General features: G+C 38.7%; 1 protein-coding gene across 4 annotated transcripts in view; it reads left to right on the forward strand.

Moving 5' to 3' along the window:
• Positions 1–4,618: 4,618 nt before the first annotated feature.
• The window catches only part of specc1 (sperm antigen with calponin homology and coiled-coil domains 1), an 87,556-nt gene continuing 76,121 nt past the window's right edge, over positions 4,619–16,053 (forward strand). For 2 of the 4 annotated variants that reach the window (XM_011483765.4, XM_078930425.1), the window contains exon 1: positions 4,619–4,759. The gene's annotated coding sequence lies outside the window, so the exon portion shown is untranslated. Of the gene's footprint in view, positions 4,760–4,897; positions 4,930–16,053 lie in introns of those variants that run through there. The other 2 variants (XM_011483763.4, XM_078930424.1) reach the window with 2 other exon arrangements.

The following is a 16,053-nucleotide window of genomic DNA, read 5'->3' on the forward strand; positions in this document are numbered from 1 at the left end:
AAAAAAAACAACCCAAACACAGTAAGACAAACCTGTACCTGCCTCTGGTCATGCGTGTGGATTAAACAAATCACAAGGCTAAATTTAATCTGTTGTGTCGCATTACAGAGTATCCCACTTAGAATTGAGGGTGTAGCTCAGATCTGATAGAATGACTACGGTAATATTGAAAACCACCTCAAATACCCGTAATATTGCCAGAGACAACCTATTTTTTAAGGTTATGATCAGCGCCGGAGGCTTGTCTCCAAACATATAGAATTCCACTTTCCAGTAGAATGAAGTCCAGAAAACAGAATCCTCACTTTGCCAAACAAAACTACCGTAATTAAAAATCTGTTTATTTTCAAATTTGTTATCTTGAAGGTACTGCAAACAACAGTGTTTTGATTGTTTTTCAAAATAAAATGTGTTAAAATTGAACAAAGCCAACCTTAAGTTAGAAATAAATTAAATATTTTTTATTCGTTGTTAATTACTATGCATTTGTCATGGGTTTTTAGTCTTGTTTCTCCAGTTCTGTCAGTTACTTTTTGCACTTTTGTTCTATAATTATTCTTGGTGGATTAATTATTACTCAGCTGTTTCCATTGTGTTCATTACCTGCCATCACTACAATTGAAGCCTTCATTTAATTTGTTTGATTATGTCATTGTTCACATGTCATTCATTTTGGGGGTTTTCTTCTCTTTTTTTTACATTTTTATTTTTAAGTTGATCGTATTTGCATTTCAATTTTGCTTGATGTTCTAGTTATATTACCTTATTTAGATTACCACGGCTCTGTTTTCAGACTGGTTTTTAAAAATTAATATAAATTATTATATAAATTCTAAATAAAAAGGAAGCATGTTGCTGTGGTCTGATATCCATTGTCTGATATGTATAAAAACAACTTCCACTCACTTTAACGATGGCTGTTATTTTTTGCAGGTATATTTACAGAAAGAATGAATATGGTGTTATCTTCTTCGGTCTCTTAACAGCAAAGTCTTACCTATTTATTTTAAATGTTACAGTTGCCTTGTTGTATTTTGTTTTGTTTGTTTTCCAGTTGATATACTCCACATTAAACAGTTTTCCCCCAAATTTCTTCAGCAAATGAGGCAGGGAGCAGCCCAAAGGCACACTGACAACGGAGTGACGTGCTCTAGCTCTTTCTTTTTTCCCCTTTTTTTTGTGAACCACTTCAGCTGCTCTCAGTCTATAAATGCAAAAGACAATATTGGCCAAATAAAATCATCAAAAATAAAAGAAATACATGTAATGTTTTATAATGGACATACAAAGGCCATCCAGGGGTCAGGCTGTCTTGGTGGACTTTAGTGACTTGATAAATACGTAAGCACATACTTTTGAGGATTTTAATATTCATTATCATGGTCAAAATGTTAACCATCAGGAAGTACTTTGTCAAGGATTTAAAAATTGCATCAAACTATTAATTGAATTTCACCTCGAGTTTTAGGTAGGCTTAATGAAGTAAGTCATGGTATTTTTTATTTATTTTCTGTTTTGAACTAATTTAAATAATAATTAATATTTAATACTCTATGATAAATGTATTATTTAATATTGAATTGCTTCATTTCAGTGTTTCTCTGGGACAAAATGTAGTTAATGTGTAAAATAAAACATCAATTAGGAATTAATATAAATTATTTTTTAAATACCTATCAATATATTTTTTATACAAATAGTTATACAGATATTGTCTCAGAAATAGACATCAAAGCTACTGTTACTTGTTTTATAACTATTAAAATGTGTCTAAAATAAGTATCTGTTTAAAAAATTTAAGCTCCAATATTATTTTATCATTCAAGATTAATGTTTGTCTAACTGGTAAAATTTGACATATTTTTACATAAAGGTTTATGTCCATACTTATGTATACACAGAAAGTAAGAAGCGGGAAAAACAGTTGCAATCATGATTGTAATAGCAATGCTTGGCCACTAGTGGTCATGCAAGTTTTTTTTTTTTTTTTAAAGTTTTCTGAAGCCCAACGTCATCAGGACCCGCCTGATTTGGTGACGGCATCATGTCGCGGTGGCACTTCCGGTTTACAGGTGCCAACCAACTCATTGGTGCCAACTTCTGAAAAAAAAAAGAAAGTGCCAACTTCTGCTTCGCCAGACAAACATGGCAACTTCATTCTTCATTTTGATATAACTGCTGCCATAAATTACAAGGAGCTAACAGGAACTTCTTTTAGTGAATTCAAAAATAACTTACCAAACTATAAAATAAAATGTTGTTTTCACAACATTAATGTCTTTATAACTTTAAGTTTTGGGAGTTTCAAATAGAATCGGGCTATTTATAAAATACAAAATAAATTCAGGACAACGTTTTATCGGTTGGTTTGTTTTGGGGTATTGAGAAAACCCAAAACAAAATGTTTGGAAACATGTTTGTGTGAGAGGGAACGAATAAATCCGTTTTTGAATTGCTTAATTTTTTGTGTGTGTCTATATGAATACGTCCAGAATACCAGCTATAATTTGGGAATTTTTGCTTTTAAACAAAAAAAAGCTGATTTAAAGACCCCATCTTGATTTTTATGTGAAAGAAAACATTTATCTGGATTGTGTGTTGTAAAACTGTTTACTTATGAGCCATCATATTTTAATAATAAGTTTGTTCTGCCTAGTAAGCAAAGACATTTATCTATATGAACAGGTGTTTATTTAATAGGGAGTTGCGCCTTTAGTTTTAACTCTCTTAATCATTGTAATATTAGTGACATCTAGCGACTGTTCTCAGTATTGCATCATCCAAATAAACTTTTGAGTCTGAATGAATAATTTATTGCCATTTGTACATGTAAAACAAGTGCATTGGAATTTTCTTCGGCAGCTCTCAAGTCAGGGTGAATAACAGAGGTCATCAAAACAACAAACACTGACACGGTTTTCATAAATGAGATAAGGAATACAATTTAAAAGAGAGATTAGCAGAGTGAAAATAATGTTGCAGTGTCCCAACCTTTTCATTATTTCACCTTTTGTCATGTTTGGGACATATTGTGGTTGTTAACTGTTCATTGCACTTAGTGTCCCGGCTGGTTAGCGTGTTGTGTGGTTCATTCCAGTCCCCCACTCTTATATATTGTACAAGTCTTGATGCCAAACTTCAGTATTCTTGTCCGAGTAAATACATTTATGTTCATGTCAATTCAAATAATTCTAATGTGGCTGACTGATGTATTTTAGGAGGTAATATCTAGTCAGGCATAAACATATAAATATTTAGGTTTGAACAAACAAGATGAAAAGGTTAACCCTCATAGTAAAAAATAGTAAGCTTGAAGTTTATTTTATTTAGTATGCTTGAGTATAAGTATTGTAAGAATACTATGTACATGTAGTGTGGGAAGTATATTAACTGAATTTTTTTTGGATTAATTCAGAACATTGTAGATTTGCAAAATATAGATAGTATATAAACTGTAAACTTAATATACTATCTGACTTAGTGCAGACTAAGTACATGTGGAGTACTCCCAATAGACTATTTTTAGCAAAGGGCAGGACTGATCTGTTTATGACGAACAATTATTATAAAAATAAGAAAAAAGGGAGGCAAATAGAGAAAGTTCTTATTGCATTGATGTGAATCTGGCTCTGAGCTGCAGAAATGACAATTATTTCATTTTATTAAACCTATGATCAGACTTACTCTTTTTTTTTTTTTTACTTGTCCTGTCCAACAGCTAAGCAAACAGATGAGAGCTGAAAGCGTTTTGTGTTGGACATATTTTACTTTTACAACAGGGGTTATGAATCTTATGATACACCAGATGTATATTTAAGTAAACCCCTTTTGTAATTTCAGCTAAACTTTATTCATGTTAATTATATTTGTAAAAACATTTTGTTGGACTGGACAGAAAAGAAAATGAGCAATTACTCAAAGAGTCTTCAACCACACCCTGAAACATAAATGAATGATGGGTAATTGATTTTGTTTGGCCCTAGACAGGCTGGTGACCTGTCCCGGGTGTAACTCACCTTTGCCCAACAGCAGTCAGATTATGATTTGGCAGCCCCGTGACCCCGGAAGGGGCGGGTTAAGAAACGGTGTGCACAAATAAGCATTTTGTGGCCATGATTTAGTATTTTGTGTGCACAAATTACCATGTGTGGCAACAGTGTAGTATTTTTTGCACACACATAAGCATTTTATGGCAACAGTTCCTATTTTGTTCGTACAAATTAGAAATGTATGGCCACATTTATTGGCATTTTGTGGCTACAAGTTTGTATTTTGTGTGCACAAATTAATATTTTAGTTTAATGATTTCCTATTACTTATTTTCTCAGATAAAATACTAATTTGTGTGAACAAAAATATCCATAAAATACTAACTTGTTGCCAGGAAATACAAAATCCTGGCCACAAAATGCTTATTTGTGCGCAGAAAATACTAAACTGTTGCCACAAATAATTAATTTAAGGAAATAATGTTACTTTTTTTTGCTTTATTTATTTTTGTTCGTTACAAAAATAATTGTTTTTGGAAAAAAAAATTAAAAACAACAAAGGTATGTTGGGGACATTTTGTTTATTATCTGTCAGCGTTTCTGCTTAATTTTAACTACATTTCCCAGAAATCTACTCGCGCACTGCACCAAACCCGTCGCACGCGCTCCACCTACCTTCCAGGTCCGGCACAGACCGGTGTCTGAGCGCGCGAGGCGGCAACAGCATCATCCTGAGCTGACAAAAGCCGTTTCGGCGCTCTACTGAGCAGGTAAGATGGAGCTATTGTGTCGAAAAAGCTGTATGTAGATTTCCAGGAGAGAAGACTATTTCTTGTTTCGTCCGGTTTTTTAGCTAAAGGATGTAAACTTTATCATTCACGCTGTTTCGGTCATTTAACAGGCGCCCTGCTGGCGTGGACAAGTCAACGCCGAACGCCAGGTGACTGCTGGCAGCGTGTTTGTTTGTTTACATTATTTACAGTCAAATGCTTTAAAATGTGACTGTTTGGGATGTCATTCCGTCTATTCAAGGACAAACATTATTTGACGTTAACTGGACGTGTACGCGTGTTGTTGGACGCCGGTCCTCGTTTGGGACGCCGTTTCCATTCAGAGGGCTTTAAATGTCCGTCATTCATTTTGCAGTAGACGAGCTCTCGCTGCTGTGAGGAGTCGTGAGATCAACAGGACTCCGAGTCGCCCCGCTGGTGTTGTAGATCCGTTCACTCCACAGATAATGTTCATTTTAGGTCCTTTCATGAACTCATCGTAATGCTGGACTTGAATGACGTTATGTGACAAACATCCTCATTATCCATTCTTTTTTTTGTAAAAGGTATTTTTTAGTCCGTCCTGTTTCTGAAAATTATTTTAAAATAATTTTGGTTGATTCAGTAGATCATGTAGTTTTTGTAAAGGTGTAGAAATCTCTACAAATATTGCAGAATTCATCAAATGCCTCATGTTTTTTTTTTTTTTTAAACCAGAGAACTATCCAAACCTTTTTGTAAGAACTTTCTGGTATTAATTGAAATGCGCTTAAAAAATTATAGTCCACCACATTGCCAAAAACTTTAATTCATCTGTGTTTTAATACATGACTGTATTCCATAGGCTTCAATGGGATACGGTTCCCCTCTTTGCTGCTGCAATAGCGTCAACTGTTTCTAAAAGTTTAGGAGTGTTTGTAGAGTTGTTGGACCGTTCTTCCAGAAGTTCATTTGTGAGGCAAACACTGATGTTGTACGAGAAAGCCGGACTCAAAGTCTTTGCTCCCATGGTACATACACACCAGGCATGTGCGCATCCCAAAATGCCATGAACCTTTTAGTATACAGTGTTCACACTGGGCTATTGTACCTGATAGGCGTGTACATAAATATGTTAGAGTCTTGGTGCGAAATGTTCTATTCCGATATATAAAAAGACCTGGTGTCATGTAATTCCAGCCAGGCACAAATTGCAGTCATTCCGTCGAGATCACTTCAAACAGTCGATACTTCCGTGAATTAAAAGACTGCTACCTATACGTCACTACTAAATCCAAGTCCTTGATTGGTAAAGGTGGATCTGGTTTAACTTCCAAGGCTTCAGTTTTGTATGTAGAGCCTGAAAATGGACCTAAAAAGGTTGCTTAGTGGTGCATGAATTCGAGTGTTTTGAATGGGGAAGCCCAAAACGTGTATTTATTCGCTTTTGCATAGGCTTTTCATTCAGCTATGCTGAAGCCGTCAGTAGCCGTGGTTATATGTGCAAAATATCTTTGATCGGATCAAAGATCGAATTAGAATTAAACTGTGTACATGGTCCCAGAAAACCTTTTACTGATTTAAAAATGTTCACGGTACATATGCCACAGTTTCAGTCCGAATAAATCATTTTGAAATGCGCAGAACTTTCTAAAACACCAGAAACAACCATAGAAGAAGAAATATTGAGTTCAGTTGTAAACAAACAAAGCTGCTACATAGAGCGAAATGATCTTCTTAACATGCTTTTATTATTGTTATGATTGCTATGAAGCGCCTGTTCGCTCATCATTTTATTTTAAATCCGTGGCAACAGTGCTTTTTTGTGGTGGAACAGAGCAGGAAGAAGGGTTAGAAGTAGGCTAACACGTGCTAACAATATTTAGCCTTGGATGAACAGGTAATCCATGCGGGCAATGTGCATCTTGGCTGCAGGTAAATATGTGGGAATAACATAAGCCTTTTTTTTTTGTCTGGACATGACTGGTAACACAAATCCACATGATTGTTTACACGGTTTCTAAGGACTTTGCAGCATTTCTGCTTTGAAAAGACGCATCTGTCAGCTCACACACCGCCCCATTTCTGATGTGTGGGCTGGCGATCCAAGCTCTGCTCGGAGACACAGTCCTCCCGGGGGACATGGTTCTCATGAGTCCAGCAGCTCGCTCACACAGAGTTGCGGGATAGACTGCGGTCCGAAGCCTCAGCCGGAGCGCACACTGTAACTAAGCACCCTCCCCTTCCCGCAAACACAAAGCTATGAGTCTGCATGCTCTGCTCAGAGACACAGTTCTCTTGCGCGAAGCAGCCGGCCGGTCCTGTTTGCACTCCAAAGCCTCCTCTAGAACGCCACAACGTCTATGCATGACTTAAAACCAGAGCAGTAGTGACCCATGATCGGAATGAACTGTTTATATGCACCACGATCGGATCAACAATCGGCATAACCCACCTAGCTCGATCGGAAAGAAATTTTAATCCGAATGAGTCTGATCAGGACACGGTATTCCGAACGGCATGTTTACATGACACATTTTTCTTCTAATCAGGTGTTCATTCCGATTACTTTTGTCCATGTAACCACAGCTAGTGTTCTTTAACTTGTCCCGAAGAACAATCCCACACAAAACCCTCGCGACGCACATCAAACCCCACACTAGCACAATGCAGTCAGACAAGTACTGTTCTCCTAATAACCACCAAACCCAGATTCCTTCATCAAATTTCCAGACAGAGAAGTTGGATTCTTTGGAGAAGGTGTCAGCAATGCATCATACTTTACCACATGCATTTCACACACAGCTGCTTGGCCATAAAACCCTATTCTATCAAGTTCTCCAAGCACGGTTCTTGTGCTGATCTAAAGTTTGGAGTCTTGAGAGAAAAGTTTTGGAGGACTGCGCACTTCTGTCACCCACCGACCTCCCTCTGTCAGTTTGCGTCCTGCCTCTTCATGGTGGAATTGCTGTTGTTCCGAATCACTTCCACTTCAACATAAACCCTCTAACAGGTGACTGGTGAAAATTATTTTAGAGTAGACATTTCCCAACTGGCCTGTTTACATGTCATGTGGAAGCACCAGGGTGGAGTTCAGATCTCTTAAGAGCAGTCCTTTCTTTCATAAATGTTTGTAAAAGCATTCTGTTATTAATTAATTAATTTATTAAATGTAAACTCAATTATTTGTTTAGATGAGTAAATTCTTTTGGCAACACGCTGTCTCTGTTCTGCTAATGTTGATTGAAAATTCAACTTTGTTTTATTGCATTTGAACCCTTACTGCACTTCAATCTGTGCTTCCTTGTGTGATCAGACATTTTTCCTCTTTAAATTGTTTTTTTTGGAAAGAAGTTGCTTATATTTTGTTTTTCAGTAGAACTTCTTGTAAAAGTTTGAACTGTTTAATTGGGCTTTATAGTCAGGATCGGTCTGTGTTAATGACCGTCTTTATTTTTACTCATTCTGTTGTTTAAAATATTCTGTTGGACTAATTAGCCTTTGTAGTAATGGGCTGCAGCCTAATTAAACTTGCCAGTAATGCTCAAAGGGAGTTAAATTGTAAAACATAATTGCAGAGCTCTTGTTGAAATCTGGTGCTTATAGAGGAGGCCGGCCTCGGCGGGACATGTGCAACTATTTTGGGAGAAACCTAGCAGGCAACAAATGACAGCTTTCACTTTTACTCAGTTTTTTTAAACCATAATAAGCAGAAATGTCATTTATAAAGATCTGTGTGGACTATTTTTGTAGGTAATTACAAACATTAACTTTCTAATGGCTAACCATTTTTAAAAAGGGAGCCTTTTTCAAAGCACCTCATGTCATTACAACACATGCTTCTATATAATAATCCTCTGAATCATTTTGTAGTGTAATGACGGATAGTCATGTTACACAACCATCAGCCTGTACGGTTTAAGAATTGTCTGGTTTGCTCTTAATTTCAGTTCTGTTTTCAGTGGAGTTCGTCATCCTGAACTTGAAGTGGTCAGTCTTCTCTAAGTTCCCCTTTTGCTCATCTCACCTCCATATTGTCAGCACTCCTCCTACTGTATTTATAGCCAGCAGTGACACAGAGTAAGATCAGAGTTGTGTGCTGGCCTCAGTAAAGTGATCACCTTGGCTGCTGGGCTCCAAGAGAAGAATTTTTGGTATCTGGATGTGGGACGTTCTAAATGGAAAACAAGGTCAATTCTCAGAGCTATCTCAGCCCCCATGCTGTCCTGGAATCACTTAGGCTGGAGAAACATTCAAAAGCTGAAACTTATTTTGCCTTACTCACTTGCACCTGAATGGGGGGTTGTCCCGTATGATGCCATGAAAATGGATTGTCATGCGGGTGAGTAATGTATCGTAAAGTATTTGTAAGGATAATGTAGGTAACGGATACTTATGACATGCAGGTGATGCTGTCATGCACTGTCCTGTCCTGTCATGCACTGCGAGTACTTGCCCCTTACTGATCGTGCGCAAATGCTGGACACACGGGGTGCAGGTGAAACGTAAGTGCACGTAGGATTCCCACACAAACTACGCTCTTATTGCTCGATTTCCTTTTTTCTAAAAGTCAGGCTGCAACGACAGTAAGTGCATGCAAGGAGTGTGCATTGAACAGCACCAACGGGCCCTTTGCGCCATGCCCAGGTTTTGGGGGAATTGTAAAAAAAAAAAAATCTGTCTCACCATCTCACCTACTTCACCCTTACTTAAGGCCTGTTCACACCGGGACGAATTTCGCCGGCGATTTTCGCCGACGTTTAACGCCTCGTGACTAAACAAAGGGCACCAATGTGAGTGTGCACACCGACGCGAAAAATCGCCACGCGCCAAAGCGTCAAAAAAAAAAACGCCTCGGGTTCGTTTTTTTTTCCGACGCGTCGCTTCGAAATCTATTCAACCAATGAGAATGGCGCTTTTGCACACGTGTCTGGAGCTTCTGAAGTTACAGTATGACACAACTTGGGGGCGCTCAAACACAAAACTGCCTTGCTGAGCACACATACCAGCGAAGGCCAAGGCCAAGTAGCGTCTACACTGCCGCGAAGAAATAATGACGGACATTCTAAAATATCCCCTTACCAAGTACCAGTTGGAGCAACTGATGCTTGAAATATTCATGTTTTCTTTGTATTATTCTGATAAGCGCGTAAATACTTGCTCTCTTCTTCTGAGTGAAAAGCGACTTTAAGAATCGTAAAGATGCGCAGCGCCACCTTGTGTACAGGAGTATTTCTGTTTACATTAAGCGCCATCTAATGTCAGGAAATGAAATTGCATGTTCGCTCGGCTCATCGTCAGCGAAAATCGCCTGGGTGTGAACACAAAAAACGTGGCGAAAAACGCTGGCGAATAACGCCTGGCGAATATTCTTCCCGGTGTGTACGGGCCTTTACACTTACGTGTTGTTTAGATTTCCACTATGACCTACGATCACTCGCAGCATGCCCGTAAAAAAAGAAATGTAGGCTCATTGAGCGGTCTACAATCTTAAAATTTTGTGTGGCCCACCTGTGTGCCACATACAGGTTTTTCTATTTTTTTGCCCACAAACAGCCAAACAGTCCGTTTTAAAGCTCACTGTCAAGAGAGCAGAGTAGAAATGAGAAGCAGCCTTTAATCTGATAAAGATGAGTTTTTAGTGTGAGTTAATCTGTAAGCATGGAACCATATCTACTGATACAATTTTACACCGAGGCTGCCCACACTTATTTGGCATGCGAGCTACTTCTAATACGACAAGCTCCAAAATATCTACACACACACATATATATACTGTATATATTTGCTGTTTTGTTTCTAGTCTAAAATGCAGTTTATGTCCTAATAATCAAAAGTTGAAAAATTATACAGTATTTTGAGTCTAAAATACTATGTTTATGTACTAAGGACTCAAAAACTACACAGTAAGAGTACACAAATCTTTGTAGTAATACATAATTAAAAAAGACAAGGTGTTTTATAATGAAAACAGAAAGCCACGACGATCGTGTTTCTACTGTAAACTGTAAACCATACACCTGACATTTCTAAAGCACGGCTGGCTTTACTAGGACTGAGTGAATGGTGGCCCTGCTTTGTGGACAGCGCTTGAGAAGTGTGTGCTTCACGACAACACTGCCACCTGAGTGGGCTCAGATCCCTCTAGCGCAGAGGTGGGCACTGAGGGCCGCATTCCTGCATGTTTTCCAGCATACCCTGCTCTGGCATGTTCTGATTGGCTGGACACACCTGAACCAGGTAATCAGCCATGAGTAGGGCAAGATTATTGGCTGGACACACCTAAACTAGGTAATCAGCCATGAGTAGGGCAAGACTATCTGGAAATCATGCAGACACACCGGCCCTCGAGGCCTGGAATTGCCCACCCCTGCTCTAGCGGGAACTGCTGAGCCGGAAGCAGGCGCGGTGGCAGGACGGCTCAGTCAGTCGGGGCGTTTCGGTCTTCCTCCCAAACGAGGAGGCACGTGGGGCCACCTGGGCCTCAATAAACACTCCTGCGGGCCAAAGTGGTCCTCCGCCGGGGATCCGGTGCACAGCGTAGCCGTTAGCGGCTTTCCAATGGCGCTCAGCGTATTTAAACATGCATGTGCAGTGACGTATGTATCACAGGATGTTCAATTCGCCATTTTGCATGTCAGTCACGTACGTCTGGGTGAGGAAGATGATTTGTTGATGGATTTTTAAAAATATAACTTTCTTTTTTTCATTATTTATCTCTGATGACCCGCGATCTACCCACATGTCCTTCTATTGACATAATCAGCACCTCTGCTTTAGACTGACTGGACAGTCTGTGTCGAGAGGTCAGAGAGAAATAACCCTTTAACACCAAGGATGTCGCCAGCGACACCTAAATAGCACAGGCCTTTCAACGTAAGGAACTCTTCAACCGTTTATGTGAATCCGCTGATACTGATGCAAAGAAAAGCAATGTTGCATATCAGCACAAAGCTGCTTTTCTCAACTTTAGAATCCATTGGTATTGCCTAATTGGATTACCCAATTACTAAAAGCTATCTCATCTGTCTTTTAATTATGATTATGCCATTTTAGCCAAAATGAAAAACCTGTGTTTTCGAGGAAATAGTTTCTGCAGAGCGACAGGAGTTCATGTGAAATTCGCCTCTGAATTGTGGGCGGGACTGTTTTGTGTAGAGTAGGCCCACTCCAACCCCCGTCATCCATCTTTTTACACTCTCTCCTGCTAGCTTACAGCCCCTCACACCCCTAAGCTAACATTGACCAGTGCAATAAAAATGACAAGCAATATCCGTATACAGATGCCAGCTTGAACAAGGAAAACGAAGGCGTACATGGATTTAGTTGTGCTTCATCGTGAAAAAAAAATGCCACAAGAACATGTAAAAACAAACAAACCATGGTTTTCATTGTGTGAGTCTTTGAAGTCATATTTTATTGGTCTTTGTCCAATACTTGAAGAGGACCTACTTTCACACTGCACTTTCACGAGCAGACAAAACTGCCTGAAAACATATTCCAGTTATAACATCCCCTCGTGCCAAAGAAAGCAGACCATCTGAAGACACAAACTCTGGTGTGAACTAGCCCTGTGTGAGCGTGCCCTCTGTGTGCTCACATTAAAGCAGCTCTGGTGTTCAGTATGTCTTGTTTGAAGAAAGCTCTCAGTCTTTTGCAGGGAAGTGTTAGGAAACACTCAAATGAGCAGAATTCGACTTTACCGCCTGGCTTGGGCTGTCTGTTTGATTCTGCCAGCAAAAATCAAGAGGGAGATTTAAGAAGAAAGCTTTTTATAGTCAAGAGGCAATGTCTGATTTTCTTACAGTTGGATTGTTTGTTCTTTTAGCTTTGGAACTTACAGGAACTTTAAAACGACTTTCAGTTGAAAGAACAGAAAAGTGTATGTCTCAGAAGGTGCATCTAAAATTAGTTGCTTGTAAAGGGCACGTAGGCCCAGCTATATATTTTTCCTTGGAAGCTTGGTTTTGTGTGTGAGTGTAAATTGTCTCTCTGTGTGAGAGTTATTTATTTGTTTACGAAGGAGGGAGCTCCAGACTTTTATTATAATGTCCAGGAAAGAGACTGCATACTTAACAACAATCATACTCATGATTACTGATTCAACTCAGTGGCTCTGAGGAATGCTACTGTTTTTCCAAGTGTGTCATCTAGCCCCAATTTTAGGCATAGCCTAGCTTAACAGTCTTGTTAAAGAGCTGCACAACATTTGTTTTTAATCTTTGCTGTTTAAAAATGATTAACTTGGTTCAGGCAAGTGAACCGGATGAACAAGTCTGCATGTTTGTGACATTCATATGGGAGGAGAGTGTCATAAAAATATTTTCTTTGTCTCTAACAGATCTCTGAGTAATTGTAATCTCCCTGTCCCCGTGCAAGTGAAGCCGACACACCCACAGAGCACAGCAAATAGCTTTCATACCACAATTCAGGAGGCTGCTCTCAGACTGAAAGAACACAGACGGGAACGCTTCTCCGCTGAACTCCGGTGTTCCATTGTGGAAATTCACTGAGCTCTATTTAGTGTCTGTATTTTTGTTCAGTCCCAGCTCTTGTGGATGCGCTGCTCGTGTTTCTATGGAGTCCACCCACTCAGAACATGCGGCCAGCTGGGCAGACTGAACCTTCTGCAACGTGGCTCTGAGTGACTGTTTATCTGACAAGAACTTTGACACGGGCAGAGCAGGAAGTTTGGTCCTCAAGGAGACATGACTCTGAGAAAGATAAAGCAGATAAAGAAAAAAGATAGGCACGCGCACGCATAGTGTTCATAACCAAGTCTGCTGCCATAGACTGCATGTCGTGGTTAGAGGATGATTGGCTGTGGTTGTTTTGCTGGATTAGTTGTTCAAAAAGTACAATAGACAGTTGTTGTTGTTTTTTTAAACTTTTGCTTTTATAGTCTTTGTTCATCCCTTAGCAAAAAGTAGTCTAAGTATACTACAAATATACTTAGTCTATACTAACGGTGAGGCAGTATACTAGAAGGTTACTTTCTATATACTATCCATATATTGGAAACTTAAAATGTTCCAATTTAGTCCAAAGAACTGTTCAGTTAGTATACTACCTAAACTACACGTTTAAGATACTTGCTAGATCTATGCGTATACTCATAAAAAAATGTCACATGTTCTACTTTTTGTCAAGGGATATGTATAAACAGTTCAGACTACCGGTACTTCTCTTGAGTTTTAAAGTCGACATGTATTTACAATAGTTTAATTGAAGTTAAAACAAGAGTGAAGGTTTTTTTTGTAATGAGCTGTCAAAAGTACTCGGCTTGAATCCCAAAGTGAGTGGTTTTTTTATTTTATTTATTTTATTTGTGAAGTTCAAACATCCAAAGTAGAAGCCAAAAATACAAACCAGAAAACTTGTTGATCTTTGTCCAGAGTGAAGAAAGTGATCAGCTCAGCACATTTTAGCAAAATTTCTTCTTCCTCCAAAGATGCTGAATAAGCATTAAGCTTTCACGATGTGCCTTGTTCTGACTCAGATACAGAATTGCTGTTTTTTTAGGCTCAAATGAAGATGATTTCTAATATTTTTTAGGGAAGAATACACTCACCTGCTGCTTCGTTGGGCACCATTTATTGTGCTTTAACCACTATCTTTTTTTGTCATTGATTTTGTTTTTTCCGAGAACAAAAATATGAAAGATACAATATATTGCCACAAGTTTGAGTTACACTGTTTGCTAAAGTCTGTATAACTGATTCCAAAGCTTTTACTCCATGATTATTGTGCAACATCATGAAGTTGTTTTTATTTGCGGGGGGTTTTCAAGATTGACCAAAACTGAAACTTCAGTTAAGTGTCATTTATTTTTACGTGTTCTTCTTTATGGAGGAACACAAAGGGAGAACACAGACTCTTTCACAGCATGGGATCCAAACCCACACGCTTCCTGCTTCACTTTAAGCTAAGATCAGACATTTGCACACACCACTTTCTGATGCACAGCTGTTTTGCAGATGCTGCAGAGCTGCAGATGTGATCAGAAAAATCACAGTAGCACATTCGTGCATGGCCTGCACACGTAACCACGTAACCTTCACCCCTCTGTTCATGAAAGAAAACGGAAATAATCAGAAACTGACAAAATGACAGAATCTTAGGCTGTATTCAGACTGGACACATTTTGTCCAGTTAAAATCAACCAGAGTTTGTTCTCCCTGATAAACCAAAACAAATTTTCAGTCTGAATACAATCAAGCAGACCATGGTTTGGGACCAAGACCGCTCTCAGACCCATCATCGGAGGTGGTCTCGGTTCGTTTCCAATAGTACTTAGCTTCAGTTAATTCTGAGATTCCTCAGTCTGAATAAAATCCGTTCCCGGAGAACAACTGAACCAAAATGGCCACTGTAACTGACACAAACAGAGAATAATGAAGCAACAGATCAGCCGTGGAACAATTGAATGTCATGTTATCAAACAGAAAAAGAAAAAAGAAAGACAGTCCAACTGTTTACTTGTTGTGACCGCTCCTCTCTATGATTCTCCATGGGCCCAAAAACCCACAGCACCTGTGTAGGTCAACCCCTCGCATGTTACTAAGACTTAATTCTCAATCAAATAATTGTTTGAGGCACAAACAGTTTTATTAGTTATTGTAGCTGCTGCCATGTCATGTCATGTCATGCCAGGGTCATGTTGACCTCTCACCTGGAAGAGTAGCAGCAGTTCAGATGAGAAAATAGAAGAATCATTTTAAGAATTTCCACCAATTAATGACACCAATTCAATTTATGCTTTGTTACATCGTAGATGCCTGAAGATTTTAGCTTGATTTGGACTAAACATAAAACTTCATTTATATGGTATGTGGTAGCAAAGAAATGATTAATCATGACCATGTTGATACATTGTTATCAGAGAGAGAAAACTGTGGCCACATTTATATCCTTTTGCTTAACGTGGTTCAATCTGTTAAGTGTTATCTCATTGGAAAAAGACCTGATAACATTGTCAGCTGTAAAATACTAACTATGGAATGCTATTAGGAAAATTATCCTATCATAAAAAGTTCAAAAATCTATATTAGGTGTCGAATTTAATTCCAGTTGAAATATATAGTGATGTAGAAAATTAATATTTTTCCACTTTTTCGAGCAAGCATGTCCAAAGTCCGGCCCAGGGGCCAAATGCAGCCCGCATTAGAATTTCTACTGGCATGCAGTTTCCTGTCATAAAATCAATGTGTGGCCCCAGCACTTTCTAAGAACAATAGTTTCTTGATCCCAATGGCTAAATTGCATTGTAAAACTTGTAAACCTGCGGCGACAACTGTTGGCTATTTGACCTTCAA

The sequence above is a fragment of the Oryzias latipes genome, chromosome 14 (assembly GCF_053564925.1).
Source record: "Oryzias latipes strain Hd-rR chromosome 14, Olatipes_Hd-rR_3.1".
Taxonomy (NCBI): Eukaryota; Metazoa; Chordata; class Actinopteri; order Beloniformes; family Adrianichthyidae; genus Oryzias; species Oryzias latipes.